The following is a 17,991-nucleotide window of genomic DNA, read 5'->3' as shown; positions in this document are numbered from 1 at the left end:
ACATACAAAAATAAGTTCAATGAAATAAACGAATTCAGCAAATAAATGTAATTGTACTCAAATGTAAATGTTGGACAATAAATATATAACAGCAATAGAATAGCTTTACACTACAGCAAACTGTTTTTTTGCAGTACTATTTTATATTAATTTTCTTCTTCAGAACCGGTGCCCAGTTAACCAATTCCCTGGAACCGTTAGTATGCCTGCTTAACGATCCGCTTATCGGTTCCAACCTCCAATATGCAGAAACATTTGGCCACACATCATGAACAGACTTTAGTCCCATGAAACTTAAACTGGAATGTCACTGTTTCTATCACTGCGACTTCACGAACGGGTGAACACGCGCACGCACACACACACACACACATCACTTTTGAAGTAAAATTGAGGATGCAGTGCATGTAATGCATCGAGATATCAAATTGAACTGAATCGATGACATGATAATCGGAATCGAACCGAACCGTGAGACCATTGTAGGTTCACACCCCTAATACTCTGTGCTGTGTCAGCGAGTTAATAATAATTAACAAACAAAATAAGTTATAAGTTCAATAAGTTAATACAAACAAACAAATTTGTACTTATTCCCTCACCCAATGAGAATCGATAAGAGAATCCATAAGGAATCGAATCGATAAGCAATATCGATAATGGAATCGGAATCGTTAAATTCTTATCAATTCCCATCCCTAATCAAGTGTGTCAAAATGAAAGTGAGCCAATAAGTGGTCTTCTACTGCCCTCTGCTGGTCACACAAGTGCTTTTTCATTCATATGTAGACATATGCTTACACACACACACACACACACGGGATATGTTATTGTGAAAATCTCTTTTAATGGTGTATAAGCATGCATTTAACATATTTCTTTGTGATGTAATAATATAAAACTATATTAAAACTAATAAAAAAATAGCTTTAAGCGTTTGTTTGTTAGCCAATGCTGAAAGCTGATAAAAAAGATTAAAAATGTCGGTAACACTTTACAATAAGGTTCATTTATTAAACAGTAGTTAATGTATTAATTAACATGAACCATGAGCAATACATTTGTTACTGTTTTTGTTCATCTTTGTTAACATTAGTTAATACAAATCCAGCTGTTCATTGTTAGTTTATGTTAGTTCACAGTGCATTAACTAATGTTAACAAGATTTTTATAAAGTATTTGTAAATGTTGAAATTAACATTAACAAAGATTAACAAATGCTGAAGGAGTATTGTTCATTCTTAGTTAATGTTAACTACATTAGTTAACATTAACTAAGAATTCGTCGCGGGGGGCGTTCCCGAGCCCCGCGACGATAGATTTGGATCAAGAACCCCGAGAGAACCTTACCTAGCGTGCAGAGACTTTCTGTTTTCGAGTTATGAGTGAATTTGTACTTGGGGGGCGTGGCCCAACGTTATACTTTCGTTTTCAGCCTTCCTGTGACACAATTGTAAATAGTAATAAATAAAATAAATAAATGCAGTCCATAATACTCCAATAGATGAATTTGGACAAAATGTGATTGTAAATGTTAAAATAATGATTTAATAAAGTCTACATTTCAATTATATATAACAATATTAGGGAGTAGTATGATGAAATGACAGCAGGGGGCAGTAAAATACCACTTATTGGCTGTTATAGCCATCCAAAATCTTATAGCCATCCAATTTACACTATTATAGCCATTCAAATGAAGAAATGATACCTTTTCTGATAATTATTGATCTAGAGAGTCCAGATAATTGTACTGCACTGGTTTTAAACATTAAGATATGACAATTTTACAATCATAGATGGAAAAGGCCATTTACAGCCAATACAGGCAATTTACCATAGGAAATGCATGGTTTTAAAGCTTTTCAACAGTTATAGCGCCACCTATTGTCCGATCTCCATGAAACTTTGCATGCTTCTTCACCATGGTATGACACATATGCTCATCAATTTTTGTCAAGTTCTGAGTTTTTATTTATGATTTATAGGCTTTTGAGTGTATTTTGACACGCCCCTTTTCTAAATGACCCTATTATAGCCATACGAAAAATGCAAAAGTTCAACTTTTTTTCGATAATTATTGATCTAGAGAGTCCAGAGAATTGACCTAGACTGGTTTGGTTCCGATCGGGCGAAAAACCAGGGACTAGTTCGCAAAAGTAGGTTTTTAACATATTCGTAAATATTTAATGAACGATTTGATTGACAGCAATGGTTCTAGAGGCAAAGTTGTTTAGCATGAGGAGATCTATCAAATGATATGCATATTGTGGGGATGTGTGCAACACCACGTGATTACAGAGCCGTAAAACTCGTTAGCTCCAACTAGTGGCCGATTTCTTTCAAAACTCTTACAGACCTCTTGGGCCATGAGTCGAACATGCCCATCGAGTTTCGTTCCGATCGGCCTTCGTTAACCTTGTCTAATAGGTGCTCAAATTCATTGGCTAATGGCGGCCATGTTTTTTGAGTTACGCCAATTTCCTCATACACATACATGGGGCCTTGGACCAAGACACTGCATACCAATTTTCAAGTCAATCGGACTAACGGTCAGGTGGTCATAGCCCTTTTTATGTTTTTTTTAATGTTATAGCGCCAACTAGTGTTCGATCGTCGCGATCTTTTTACTGTGACCTCAGACTGTCCTCATACACATATCTCTTGAGTTTGGTGAAGATATCTCATTTACTTTTCGAGTTATAGCCATTTTAGTAAAATAGGCTCCTCCCACAACGATCATTTTACTCCCCCTAGCGACCGTGAATCGAAAATTCAACTTTTTTTCAATAATTATTGATATTCAGACTCCAGAGAACATGTATGCATTTTTTTTATTTTGATCGGGCGAAAAACCAGGGACTAGTTCGCAAAATTAGGTTTTTGACAAAATTCAAAATGGCGGAAAAATTTGCATACCGGAAATGAAATCGGAGATATACGTTTTTTACTTCAGGCCTCCAGCTTTCCAATGATATAAGACACTTGAGTCTACGACATACGGTTTAGGAGTTATGAGCAGTTTTGCGCAATTGATCGCTGTAGCGCCACCTATAGGCCAATCGGGCTCATACTTTGATAACCTCTCCTCGATTTTTGTACTACCATCTGACAAAGTTTCAACTCTCCAGCACTTACGGTTTGGGCTGCACGATGCGTTTTACAGGAGAATAATAATAATAATAATAATAATTAAAGCTGCTAGCAGCATTTAGCGGTGTTCAAGCAGTTAAGGCCTTTAAGGCCGTTAAGCACAAAAGCATCAAAAGACATTAAGTTTTATGTAGCAAGCATGATTTACCATGATATACTACATTTCAGTGTGATTTTTCATGATTTACCATGTTCCAGTATGATTTACCATGAATCTAACATGATTTTCCATAGTTTACCTTGATATACCATGTTATATGATGATTTACCATGATATAGCACATTCTAGAATAATTTACCAGGATTCTAGCATGATTTACCTTTTTTACTATGATTTACCATGTTTCTGGCATTATTTACCATGATTTACCACGTTGATAGCAATTATATGAAGCATAAGAACAATTGAAGTGATAAACTCTGACAAAATATGAATGTGTTATAATAGTAATTGTTATATAAGTGATTTTATAGTGTCTATATACAAAAAAAGACTATTAATAAGAAGAGTGGCCAGCAGAGGGCAGTAGAAGACCACTTATTGGCTCACTTTCATTTTCAACTACTTTGTTTCTCCAGTATTCTCCACTGAAGCAAACCATTTTTTTCATGTTAACTCCATAATGCATGCTTACACACACACACACACACACATTTTTGGGATATGTTATTGTGAAAATCTGTTTTAATGGTATATGAGCATTTCACATATTTCTTTGCAATGTAATAATATAAAACTAATTAAAGAAAATGCTTTAAGCATTTGTTTGTTAGCCAATGCTGAAAGCTGATAAAAAAAAAGATTAAAAATGTCTAATGCTGCTGCTCCATCTAGTGGACAACAGTGCTATTACAGCCTACTTATACAATAGGCCATGTTTTTCATATAATTTAATCTACACACGCTCATTCTGATGTAGATAGAGACATTTGGAACTTCAGGAGCCAATGTGACTCAATTGTCACTTCAATAGACGATTTTTGACTAAATGTTATTGTAAATGTTAAAATAGTGAATTTATAAAGTCTAAATATTAATTATAGTTGAGTAGTGTGACAAAATGACTTTTTTAAACAGCAGGGGGCAGTAAAATACCACTTATTGGCTGTTAGCCTTTTTCAAGCTGTTATAGCTGTTCTTGACCTTATTTTAAGAAGCTATGAGCATTTATTGAAAAGATATTGGCTTTCGGTCAAGGCTACATATTGAAGTGACCCTATTATAGTCATCCAAATGAAGAAGTTATACATTTTCCTATAATTATTGTTCTAGAGAGTACAGAGCAATAGATGAATTTTGACAAAATGTGATTGTAAATGTTAAAATAATGATTTAATAAAGTCTAAATATCAATTATATATACAAATATTAGGGAGTAGTATGATGAAATGACAGCAGGGGGCAGTAAAATACCACTTATTGGCTGTTATAGCCATCCAAGCTGTTATAGCTGTTATAGCCATCCAATTAACACTCTATTATAGCCATCCAAATGAAGTAATTATACCTTTTCTGATAATTATTGATCTAGAGAGTCCAGATAATTGTACTGCACTGGTTTTAAAGATTAAGATTTGAAAATTATACGATCATAGATGGAAAAGACCATTTACAGCCAATACAGGCAATTTACCATAGGAAATGTATGGTTTTAAAGCTTTTCAACAGTTATAGCGCCACCTATTGTCCGATCTCCATGAAACTTTGCATGCTTCTTCACCATGGTATGACACATATGCTCATCAATTTTTGTGAAGTTCTGAGTTTTTATTTATGATTTATAGGCTTTTGAGTGTGTTTTGACACGCCCCTTTTATAAATGACCCTGTTATAGCGAAGCAAGGGGCAAAGTTCAACTTTTTTTTGATAATTATTGATCTAGAGAGTCCAGAGAATTGTCCTTGACTGGTCTGGTTCCGATCGGGCGAAAAACCAGGGACTAGTTTGCAAAAGTAGATTTTTAACATATTCGTGAATATTTAATGAACGGTTTGATTGACAGCAATGGTTCTAGAGGCAAAGTTGTTCAGCATGAGGAGATCTATCAAATGATATGCATATTGTGGGGATGTGTGCAACACCACGTGATTACAGAGCCGTAAAACTCGTTAGCGCCAACTAGTGGCCGATTTCTTTCAAAACTCTTACAGACCTCTTGGGCCATGAGTCGAACATGCCCATAGAGTTTCGTTCCGATCGGCCTCCGTTAACCTCGTCTCACAGGTGCTCAAACTTCATTGGCCGATGGCGGCCATGTTTTTTGAGATACGCCAATATCCTTTTACACATACATGGCACCTTGGACCAAGACACTGCATACCAATTTTCAAGTCAATCGGACTAACGGTCAGGTGGCCACACCCCCTTTTATGTTTTTTTAATGTTATAGCGCCACCTAGTGTTAGATCGATGCGGTTATTTTACTGTGACCTCGGATTGAGCTCATACATATGTGTACCAAGTTTGGTAAAAATATTTCATTTCGTTCACGAGTTATACCCATTTTAGTAAAATTAGCTCCGCCTCCTTCGAACGTTTGGGCACCCCCTAGCGACCGTGAATCGAAATTTCAACTTTTTTTCGATAATTATTGATATTCAGTGTCCAGAGAATCTTTCTGCACTGGTTTGGTTCCAATCGGGCGAAAAACCAGGGACTAGTTCGCAAAAGTAGGTTTTGAACAAAACCGGAAATAGCGGAAAAATTTGCATACCGGAAATGAAATCCTTGAGGCCTTTTTTGTTCGGCTTGAGCCAAGGATTCCAATGATATAAGACACTTGAGGCTGCGACAAAGGGTTATTGAGATTTAAGCAAAATAGTGCAATTTTTTTGTTTTTTGCGCTATAGCGCCACCTATGGGCCAATCGGGCTCATACTTTGATAACCTCTCCTCGATTTCTGTGCTACCTTAATCCCAAATATCAAGTCTCTAGCACTTACGGTTTGGGCTGCACGATGCGTTTTAGGGCGGAATAATAATAATAATAATAAAAATCGGCACAATTACAATAGGTTTTCAGCACTTCGTGCTTGAACACCTAATTAAAGCTGCAAGCAGCATTTTAGCGGTGTTCAAGCAGTTAAGGCCTTTCAGGCCGTTAAGCACAAAAGCATCAAAATACATTAAGTTTTATGTAGCAAGCATGATTTACCATGATATACTACATTTCAGTGTGATTTTTCATGATTTACCATGTTCCAGTATGATTTACCATGAATCTAACATGATTTTTCCATAGTTTACCTTGATATACCATGTTATAGGATGATTTACCATGATATAGCACATTCTAGAATAATTTACCAGGATTCTAACATGATTTACCTTTTTTACTATGATTTACCATGTTTCTGGCGTTATTTACCATGATTTACCACGTTGATAGCAATTATGTGAAGCATAAGAACAATTGAAGTGATAAACGCTGACAAAATAAGAATGTGTTATAATAGTAATTGTTATATAAGTGATTTTATAGTGTCTATATACAAAAAAAGACTATTAATAAGAAGAGTGGCCAGCAGAGGGCAGTAGAAGACCACTTATTGGCTCACTTTCATTTTCAACTACTTTGTTTCTCCAGTATTCTCCACTGAAGCAAACCATTTTTTTCATGTTAACTCCATAATGCCTGCTTACACACACACACACACACACACACACACACACACACACATTTTTGGGATATGTTATTGTGAAAATCATATAAAAAAAGATTAAAAATATCTAATGCTGCTGCTTCATCTAGTGGACAACAGTGCTATTACAGCCTACTTATACAATAGGCCATGTTTTCATATAATTTAATCTACACACGCTCATTCTGATGTAGATAGAGACATTTGGAACTTCAGGAGCCAATGTGACTCAATTGTCACTTCAATAGACGATTTTTGACTAAATGTTATTGTAAATGTTAAAATAGTGAATTTATAAAGTCTAAATATTAATTATAGTTGAGTAGTGTGACAAAATGACTTTTTTTAAACAGCAGGGGGCAGTAAAATACCACTTATTGGCTGTTAGCCTTTTTTCAAGCAGTTATAGCTGTTCTTGACCTTTTTTTTAAGAAGCTATGAGCATTTATTGAAAAGATATTGCCTTTCGGTCAAGGTTACATATTGAATTGACCCTATTATAGTCATACAAATGAAGAAGTTATACATTTTTCTATAATTATTGTTCTAGAGAGTACAGAGCAATAGATGAATTTTGACAAAATGTGATTGTAAATGTTAAAATAATGATTTAATAAAGTCTAAATATCAATTATATATAAAAATATTAGAGAGTAGTATGATGAAATGACAGCAGGGGGCAGTAAAATACCACTTATTGGCTGTTATAGCCATCCAAGCTGTTATAGCTGTTATAGCCATCCGATTTACACTCTATTATAGCCATCCAAATGAAGTAATTATACCTTTTCTGATAATTATTGATCTAGAGAGTCCAGATAATTGTACTGCACTGGTTTTAAACATTAAGATATGAAAATTATACGATCATAGATGGAAAAGACCATTCACAGCCAATACAGGCAATTTACCATAGGAAATACATGGTTTTAAAGCTTTTCAACAGTTATAGCGCCACCTATTGTCCGATCTCCATGAAACTTTGCATGCTTCTTCACCATGGTATGACACATATGCTCATCAATTTTTGTGAAGTTCTGAGTTTTTATTTATGATTTATAGGCTTTTGAGTGTGTTTTGACACACCCCTTTTATAAATGACCCTGTTATAGCGAAGCAAAGGGCAAAGTTCAACTTTTTTTCGATAATTATTGATCTAGAGTGTCCAGAGAATTGTCCTAGACTGGTCTGGTTCCAATCTGGCGAAAAACCAGGGACTAGTTTGCAAAAGTAGGTTTTTAACATATTCGTGAATATTTAATGAACGGTTTGATTGACAGCAATGGTTCTAGAGGCAAAGTTGTTCAACATGAGGAGATCTATCAAATGATATGCATATTGTGGGGATGTGTGCAACACCACGTGATTACAGAGCCGTAAAACTCGTTAGCGCCAACTAGTGGCCGATTTCTTTCAAAACTCTTACAGACCTCTTGGGCCATGAGTCGAACATGCCCATAGAGTTTCGTTCCGATTGGCCTCCGTTAACCTCGTCTCACAGGTGCTCAAACTTCATTGGCCGATGGCGGCCATGTTTTTTGAGATACGCCAATATCCTTTTACACATACATGGCACCTTGGACCAAGACACTGCATACCAATTTTCAAGTCAATCGGACAAACGGTCAGGTGGCCACACCCCCTTTTATGTTTTTTCAATGTTATAGCGCCACCTAGTGTTAAATCGACGTGGTTTTTTTACTGTGACCCCAAACTGTCCTCATACACAAGTGTGTCAAGTTTGGTGAAGATATCTCATTTACTTCTTGAGCTATAGACGTTTTAGTAAAATAGGCTCCTCCCACAACGTTAATTTTGCGCCCCCTAGCAACCGGAAATCAAAATTTCAACTTTTTTTTGATAATTATTGATATTCAGACTCCAGAGAACATTTCTGCACTGGTTTGGTTCCAATCGGGCGAAAAACCAGGGACTAGTTCGCAAAAGTAGGTTTTGGACAAAACCGGAAATAGCGGAAAAATTTGCATACCGGAAATGAAATCGGAGATATACGTTTTTTAAGTCAAGAGTCCAGCTTTCCAATGATATACGACACTTGAGTCTACGACATAGGGTCTAGGAGTTATGATCACTTTCGCGTTTTTGTTGCTATAGCGCCACCTATGGGCCAATCGGGCTCATACTCTCTCAACCTCTCCTCGATTTCTGTGCTACCTTAATCCCAAATATCAAGTCTCTAGCTCTTACGGTTTGGTCTGCACGATGCGTTTTAGGGCGGAATAATAATAATAATAAAAATCAGCACAAATACAATAGGTTTTCAGCACTTCGTGCTTGAACACCTAATTAAAGCTGCAAGCAGCATTTAGCGGTGTTCAAGCAGTTAAGGCCTTTAAGGCCGTTAAGCACAAAAGCATCAAAAGACATTAAGTTTTATGTAGCATACATTTAAACACTGACATAATAGATGGAAAAGACCATTTACAGCCAATACAGGCAGTTATAGCGCCACCTATGGTCCGATCTCCATAAAACTTTGCATGCATGTTCATGATGTTATGTCACATATGGATTTATTCAGAAACATGGAACTACACACACACACATTCTATTGTAGATTAAACTGTCTCATTCAGGGTTCACATTTGTCAATGTGACAATGAATTTTGACTAAATGTGATTGTAAATGTTAAAATATTGATTATATAAACTCTAAATATGAATTATAGAACAATAATAGTCAGCATTATGACAAAATGACTATTTTAAACAGCAGGGGGCAGTAGAATACCACTTATTGGCTTAATATGCCATTATGGTCATATAATTTCCCCCCTTTTAACTGTAATAGAGGCAAATTTTGTCCGATCTGTCTGAAAATTGTCATGCTTGTTTAGAGTGATAGGTCTCATGTTCTGAGTTGTTTTTAATAAGATCTGAGCATTCATTGAAGAGATATAGGCTTTCGGGCACACTCGGTCAAGGCTACACATTGAAGTGACCCTTTTATAGCCATCAAAATGCAGAAGTTCAACCTTTTCTGATAATTATTGATCCAGAGAGTCCAGAGAATTGTACTGCACTGGTTTTAAACATTATGATATGAAAAGTATACGATCATAGATGGAAAAGACAATTTACAGCCAATACAGGCAATTTACCATAGGAAATGTATGGTTTTAAAGCTTTTTAACAGTTATAGCGCCACCTATGGTCCGATCTCCATGAAACTTTGAATGCTTCCTCACCATGGTATGACACATATGCTCATCAATTTTTGTCAAGTTCTGAGTTTTCATTTATGATTTATAGGCTTTTGAGTGTATTTTGACACACCCCTTTTATAAATGACCCTGTTACAGTGAACCAAAGGGCAAAGTTCAACTTTTTTTTGATAATTATTGATCTATAGAGTCCAGAGAATTGTCCTAGACTGGTCTGGTTTTGATCGGGCAAAAAACCAGGGACTAGTTCGCAAAAGTAGGTTTTTAACATATTCGTGAATATTTAATGAACGATTTGATTGACAGCAATGGTTCTAGAGGCAAAGTTGTTCACCATGAGGAGGTCTATCATATGATATGCATTTTGTGGGGATATGTGCAACACCACGTGATTAAAGAGCCGTAAAACTCGTTAGCGCCAACTAGTGGCCGATTTCTTTCAAAACTCTTACAGACCTCTTAGGCCATGAGTCGAACATGCCCATCGAGTTTCGTTCTGATTGGCCTCCGTTAACCTCGTCTCATAGGGGCTCAAAATTCATTTGTCGATGGCGGCCATGTTTTTTGAGATATGCCAATGTCCTCATACACATACATGGTGCCTTGGACCAAGACACTGTATACCAATTTTCAAGTCAATCGGACTAACTGTCAGTCCTTTATATGTTTTTTTCATGTTATAGCGCCACCTAGTGTTCGATCGTCGCGATTTTTTTTACTGTGACCTCAAATAAAGCTCATACATACGTGTACCGAGTTTGGTGAAATTATTTTATTTTGTTCACGAGTTATACCCATTTTAGTAAAATTAGCTCCGCCTCCTGCGAACGTTTTGACGCCCCTTAGCAACCGTGAATCGAAAATTCAACGTTTTTTCGATAATTATTGATATTCAGACTCCAGAGAACATTTCTACACTGGTTTGGTTCCAATCGGGTGAAAAACCAGGGACTAGTTCGCAAAAGTAGGTTTTGGACAAAATCCAAGATGGCGGAAAATTTTTCCAGACGCAAATAAAATCGGAGATATACGTTTTGTCCGTCTTGAGCCAAGGATTACAGGGATATAAGACACTTGATTCTGGGATAAATGGTCTAGGAGTTATGCACGATTTCCTACTTTTGCTTGCTATAGCGCCACCTATGGGCCAATCGGGCTCATACTTTGATAACCTCTCCTCGATTTTTGTACTACCATCTGGCAAAGTTTCAAGGCTCCAGCCCTTACGGTTTGGGCTGCACGATGCGTTTTACAGGAGAAAAATAATAATAAAAATCAGGACGATTACAATAGGTTTTCAGCACTTCGTGCTTGAACACCTAATAATAAAAATCAGTACAAATACAATAGGTTTTCAGCACTTCGTGCTTGAACACCTAATAATCCATTGTTTAGCTCACATAGACTGATGTTTGCTCACTGTGTGAAGAGATTTGGAAAAAAGTGACCTAAGTATTGAGAAATATCTCCTAGAATGTCACTTCAATATGTCTTAAGTATAAATAAGGGAAAGAAATCTATGAAATCAAGCAACATTGCTTTTGGCTGCACAATTTATCGAAATTATCGAAATATCGCAAATGTATATTGGGATATGCATATCGCAACAGCTTGCAATAACTGGGGTCGTGAATAAAAGACAAAGAGAAAATCACTCACTGCTCTTGGCTGAATAACTTTTGTAGCTTTATTAAGAATCAGTAGGCTATATATTTAATTCATACAGTGAAAACTAAGCAGTGTTTTATTTTTACATTTGATTATTCAGTTTATGTTGTTAAATAAACCTAATGTCTAACTGACACCCTAAACCCTGTGGTTTACACTTATGTTAAAATAACACTTCTTATGCTACAGTAAAACATTGCAGGTTATCTCATTTAAAATATATTTTTAAAGATAATTTAAGTTTATTTTACACACTTTAAGCATTATCGTATCGCATATCGCATTATTTAATGAGTTATCGCATATCGCACTTTTCTTCAATATCTTGCAGCCCTATTTTCAAGTAGCCTAATTTTTTGTTTAAATGACGTTTAGATAATTTATCAGGAAAAACATGATACTCGTTAGGGGCAATTCACAAAGAATGCTGTGGCGAGCAGGACGAGGACAAGGTCGAGGGCCGTGGGAGGACGGCGCGGCGCGAGGCCGGTGGCGTGATTACTAATGAGTGACACCTGCGCGATGCACCGGTCTCGTCAACAGCGGTCTCGTGTTATTAAAAATTGTTGAACGTTCGCCGGTTCCCGCCTCCTTCTTCCCATAACATCTGAACTGCATTACAAATGCATTTTTGCATTCCACTGCACTTCCTTTTTATGTTCCTTATCCTGTATACTACGTGTTTATATGTAAACAAGTGCTAGGCAGACATCTTTTACAAACTACTTATATATTTGCATATATATTAATATTTTGCACTAAACTTTACCTTGGATGGGCGGACAGACAAAGAAGGAAAGAAAGAAAGAAAGAAAGAAAGAAAGAAAGAAAGAAAGAAAGAAAGAAAGAAAGAAAGAAAGAAAGAAAGAAAGAAAGAAAGAAAGAAAGAAAGATCTACAGACAGACGGACAGATGGATAAATACTGTTGACAGACAGACAGACAGACAGATGGATAAATGCTGTAGACAGATAGACAGACGGATGGATACTGTAGACAGACAGACATGTAGATAAATACTGTAGAGTAGACAGACAGACATATGGATAAATTCTGTAGACAGACAGACAGCAGACAGACAGTCAGACAGATGGATAAATGCTGTAGACAGACAGACAGACGGATGGACACTGTAGACAGACAGACAGCTAGATAAATACTGTAGAGTAGACAGACAGACATATGGATAAATTCTGTAGACAGACAGACAGTCAGACAGCAGACAGACAGTCAGACAGATGGATAAATGCTGTAGACAGACAGACAGACAGATGGATAAATGCTGTAGACAAACAAGCGGACAGATGGATAAATACTGTAGAAAGACATACAGACAGACAGACATACAGATGGATAAATACTGTAGACGGACGGACGGACGGACGGACGGACGGACGGACGGACGGACGGACAGACAGACAGACAGACAGACAGACAGACAGACAGACAGACAGATAGATAGATAGATAGATAGATAGATAGATAGATAGATAGATAGATAGATAGATAGATAGATAGATAGATAGATAGATACAGAGACATACATACAGACATACATACATACATAGATACATACATACATACATACATACATACATAGAGACGGATGGATAGACAGATAGAATGATGGATAGACAGACAGACGTCAAGACAGTCAGATAGATATGCTCAAACGTTGGTCACAACCAGAAAATGTTGTCTGTGAGTGTACAGTATGTGGAGTGGGAGTCCCTCACTTCCATTTCCAAATACTCATGCTCTTACACACACTCTCTCTCTCTCTCTCTCTCTCTCTCTCTCTCTCTCTCTCTCTCTCTCTCTCTCTCTCTCTCTCTCTCTCTCTCAGTCTGTTTTAAGAAGCAATGCAGTACGAGTGAGCTCTGAGTGCAGCAGGATCCACAGCCTCAGTGTCAGGCGCTCTGCAGCATGCATCAAGAAACACTTCATCCACACTTTCTGCTCCACGGGATGTGAGTTCAGGTAGGACCATATCCTTTCTCTCCTTCATGTCATGTCTCTCTGCTGCTCCCGATCCCTCGTATCCGCCTTGGGAATCCAGAACGAAGAGTCTGGTCACAGTGTCTCTTGTCTTGTTTCAAGAGAACCAAATAATTGTTGCATGTTTCATTGAATGAGAGGTGGTTTGAGCATTTTTACCTGTTTAAAGCTGGATAATGATGTTGAGGATTGACGACTTCACCTTGTTTTAATAACTGAGTTGTCTTTCATGGTCAAGGGAATGCAGAAAGTTTTTGCAATCTTTAAGATGAGGATGTGATTTTTGTGTGATTCACAGGCTTTTGCCTGTGAATCGTTCAGTCTTTCATGCAATCGCCATAAAAAGGCAGAGGCATTTGTATAACCGTTTAAATTTCACAATTCATCATAATATCTTTCTGTCTGAGACAATGAACTGTGACTCTGTGAGAAATTTAAAGTGATATTTAGGTATAAATGTGTTGTTTTTTTCAAGATGTTTCTTCTGTCTAAAGGGTTGATTGAATTTAAAGGCCTTTGAATTTAAACTTCTGTACTGTTTATTTTATCTTTTGTTAATACTTAATAAGAATACACGCTAACTGATAGCTGCTGATGGCTGCGATTTTGAGGACAATTATAACACTAGTTTTGAAATAGAAATTGCATGACTGATTTGAAAGAATGAATCTTTAAAATATCTTGAACATATGTCTCTCATAGACTTCTGCTTTAAACACATTATTCTGGCATTAAAAATAAGTCAATCAGAGCGCATGACTTACTGTATTAATCTCTAAATTATGATCATCTATCTCAATTTAGATATTTTAATAGCACTGTAACGAAGGTAAGGTGAAGCTACAGAAGCGTGTCTCAGCTATTGATTCATATCAGTCAGTCAGTCATGATCAAGCAGAATCTGAATCACTGTAATCATTTATGACTGATTCTCTCAGGCGACTGTCAACATTTTCAATGTGTGCTGTATTAATGATCACATATAGCACAGAAATACATGAGTGACATGAGCATGCTGAAAATGTGCTGAGAAAACAAAAAAACATCTAGGAACGTTATACTGAGATCGTTTTTAGAAGTTATCAATCAAATGAAAACTGCATTTCATGTACGCACGCACGCACGCACACACACACACACACACACACTGAAGATATATTTATAATAAATAAATACATCTTTTTGATGAATACATCACTATCCCTTTAAGAATCTTACAGTTTTTCTGTCTCTGAAACAACTTTCCTCCCCTCCAACCACCTGTCAAAAAAGACACATTTCACAATCCAATCAGAAAAAATATCCAGTCCTTCATTATTCTGTATCAGAAAATAGATCAAATTATGGAAATCAAAATGCTCTTGACTTTGAATTGAATACGAGTGGCAACATAATGAAGGATAACAGAAATAATCTTACAGTTATGTCATCAACCAATTTGCATCCTTGGACTATTTTGTAAAAGATCATTTTGCAAAAAACAAACAAACAAATATACCTTGATGGAGCATATGTTAAACAGTTCACACACTTCAACACCCCAATTTTCAAACCAAAACTACTACTGAGGGAGCCAAACAACCAATCCCCCCCCCAACAAAGCCCCGCCCCCTTTGGTGAGTACCGGCTTTATTTTTCCCACTTCAAGCACTAATTACAGTTCTGTTTGTAAGTGTGTTTGCATTTAGCTCCAGGGAACACTCCTCTTGCTATACCGCACACTTTCCCCTCCACCCTCCGCTTTTCCTCTTTATTATGTTCAATGTTCTCTCTATTCCCACTTGTTTCTCCCTCACATTCTCTCCTCTTTCCACAGGACACTGCATCATCATGTGGTTTCAAACTCATTTATTTTTAATGTAGAGCACAATAGGATAATTTTATAAGCACTTTTATGTTCAAATTCTGGGTCCAAAAATAGTTATGTTACGAGTCAAATTGATCCAAATTGAATTCAATACAATTCAACAAAAATCACAATATGAAAAACATCAACAACAAAAAGTAAAACAGTGAACCTTGCACGTTAATAAATCTCACACATTACAAGAAAATGTAAACATGAGAACATATTCTTTATAAAACTGTATTTAACAACCGTTTTTAAACATTTGTTTTTCCCAAAATTAATAATATAAACAGTATGTTAAATAGGCTACTTTTTTTATAAAAAATAAATAAAATAAAAAGTAAAAAGATAAATATTATTAATGTGTGCTTTCCTGAAGCTTAAGAGCTTGGTGCTAGCAATGCCAAGATCAAGGGTTCGATTCCCAGCAAATTTTGGGTGTCTTTAAAATTTGCGGATCAACATCACAACATACAGAAATAACATCACAATCGCAATAGAAATTTTGTATGCACATTCCACAAAACCTCAGAGTATTGAAAATTTGCAGGCATGACACCTATAAGAAATAGTCACACAATTTTCCGACAACTCAAAAACGTGCTGTGGGTCAAATTGACCCGGAAGGCCGGAACACACTATAAGGGTTAGAACAATGTTCCAGATTCCTCCAACCGCGTCGATAGCCATGCATGCATGTGAACATGCTCATGATGCATTGACACAGTCAACATAAGATGACACAACCAAACACTGGTCTTCTAACACTTCACAGCTTCCGATCATTTGATTTCACATGCTTCTCTGGATCAAATAAATGGAGGCAACTGAGTTGATGTGATGTGTTTTAGCAGAGTGAGTGGGGAATCCAGCCAAAAGGCCTTAAATCAATTCCACCACAATCCCAATGGCAATAAGCCCACACGAGTTCACTTTTTCTCACTTTCCTGCTTTTCATCAGTATAAGCGAGGCTACGGTACTATTCTTCTGACACAGAAAAGCCTACAAATCAAACAAACGGCTTCATATTAGTGTCAGGTGTAGATGTTTAATATAACATCATTTCTGAGTGAATTCCCAGGCGGACGATGGGATTTGTATACTGATTTGTTAACTTGTAAGTCACTGATTCAAGTCATTTAAGGCCTAAGGAAATATCTAGTTAAATGTTGCTACCTGTTTATTAGTAATTAGTATAATCTTGTTTGTTCACATTTAAATGTTCTTAATTGAGATCATGTTTATTCATATAAAAAAAAAGTTTTGGGTCGGTAAGATTTTTAAAATGTTTTGAAAAGAAGTCTCTTATGCTCACTAACTTTTTCATATTCAAAATTAAGTTTTCAATTTGAATTACATTTTGAAATATATTTTTGTCGCGGTAATTACTCCAGTCTTCAGTGTCACATGATCCTTCAGAAATCATTCTCATATGCTGATTTGCTGCTCAAGAAACATTTCTTATTATTATCAATGTTGAAAACAGGTGTGCTGCTTAATATTTTTGTGGAAACCATGATACATTTTTTTCCCCGGGATTTTTTATTTTCAAATAGAAATCTTTTGCAACATTATAAATCTCTTTACTGTAACTTTTGATCAATTAAATGCATCCTTTTGGAATAAAAGTGTTCATTTCTTTAAAAAACTGATCCCAAACTTTTAAAAGGTAGTGTATGTTTAAAAGATACTGAGATGTAGATATCTTTTATTAGTAGCTACAAGCTATTTTTCAAAGGAAATGTCACCATTGTAATGCCTGAGGGCTGCTTTAAAGTAATGAGCTGTTACAAAGTGTGGCTGCTTCAATCAATCCACAAGAGAATCATACAGCTCCTCTGGGCCAGCAGGGATTTTTAATATTGACCACATGAATTTTCCTAACCCTCAAAAAAGAGATGGAGTCTTTACCCTCTAAAAATGGTTGGCTTTTATGACAGGAATTATTTTTATGCAAGTACACAAACACAGACACAATCTCCCATTTTACACCATGTGTATTACATGTGTATTTGTTTGTGTCTGCGCAGGTTTTAAGAGGTTATCGTTTATTTGTGGCACAAATAGGAGGCTAGTTGACATTTCAAGTAAAGCACACACACTTCAGTTTTATTTTAGTTAAAAGTTTTAGTTTTAGTCATTTTTAACATTATTTTTGAACATAATTTTTTCATGTTTTATGGGGACTCTCCGTAGACATAATGATTTTTATACTGTACAAACTGTATATTCTATCTCCCCACACTAACCCTAGCCCTAAAGGCCTAAACCTATCCAACACAGACAATTTTCAGCATTTTTACATTTTCAAAAATATCACTTAGTATGATTTATTAGCTGTTTTCCCCATGGGGACCAAAAAATGTCCCCACAAGGACAAAGATTTCAGACTTTTTTTGTCCTCTCATTTTGTCCCCATAATGCCCCCCCCTTTACTTTTCATCAGTATAAGCGAGGCTACGGTACTATTCTTCTGACACAGAAAAGCCTACAAAT

General features: G+C 36.3%; 1 protein-coding gene across 1 annotated transcript in view; it reads left to right on the top strand.

Annotated features, from left to right (window-relative positions):
- The first annotated feature begins 13,480 nt into the window (after positions 1-13,480).
- The window catches only part of LOC130074067 (cortexin domain-containing 1 protein), a 35,031-nt gene continuing 30,520 nt past the window's right edge, over positions 13,481-17,991 (top strand). Inside the window, exon 1 of the mRNA XM_056239580.1 lies at positions 13,481-13,627. The gene's annotated coding sequence lies outside the window, so the exon portion shown is untranslated. The remainder of the gene's footprint in view (positions 13,628-17,991) is intronic.

This window comes from Rhinichthys klamathensis, unplaced genomic scaffold, assembly GCF_029890125.1.
Source record: "Rhinichthys klamathensis goyatoka isolate OS25496 unplaced genomic scaffold, OSU_Roscu_1.1 h1tg000567l_1, whole genome shotgun sequence".
NCBI lineage: Eukaryota > Metazoa > Chordata > Actinopteri > Cypriniformes > Leuciscidae > Rhinichthys > Rhinichthys klamathensis.
Note: the sequence above shows the minus strand (reverse complement) of the source record. Positions and strands in the feature narration are given on the sequence as shown.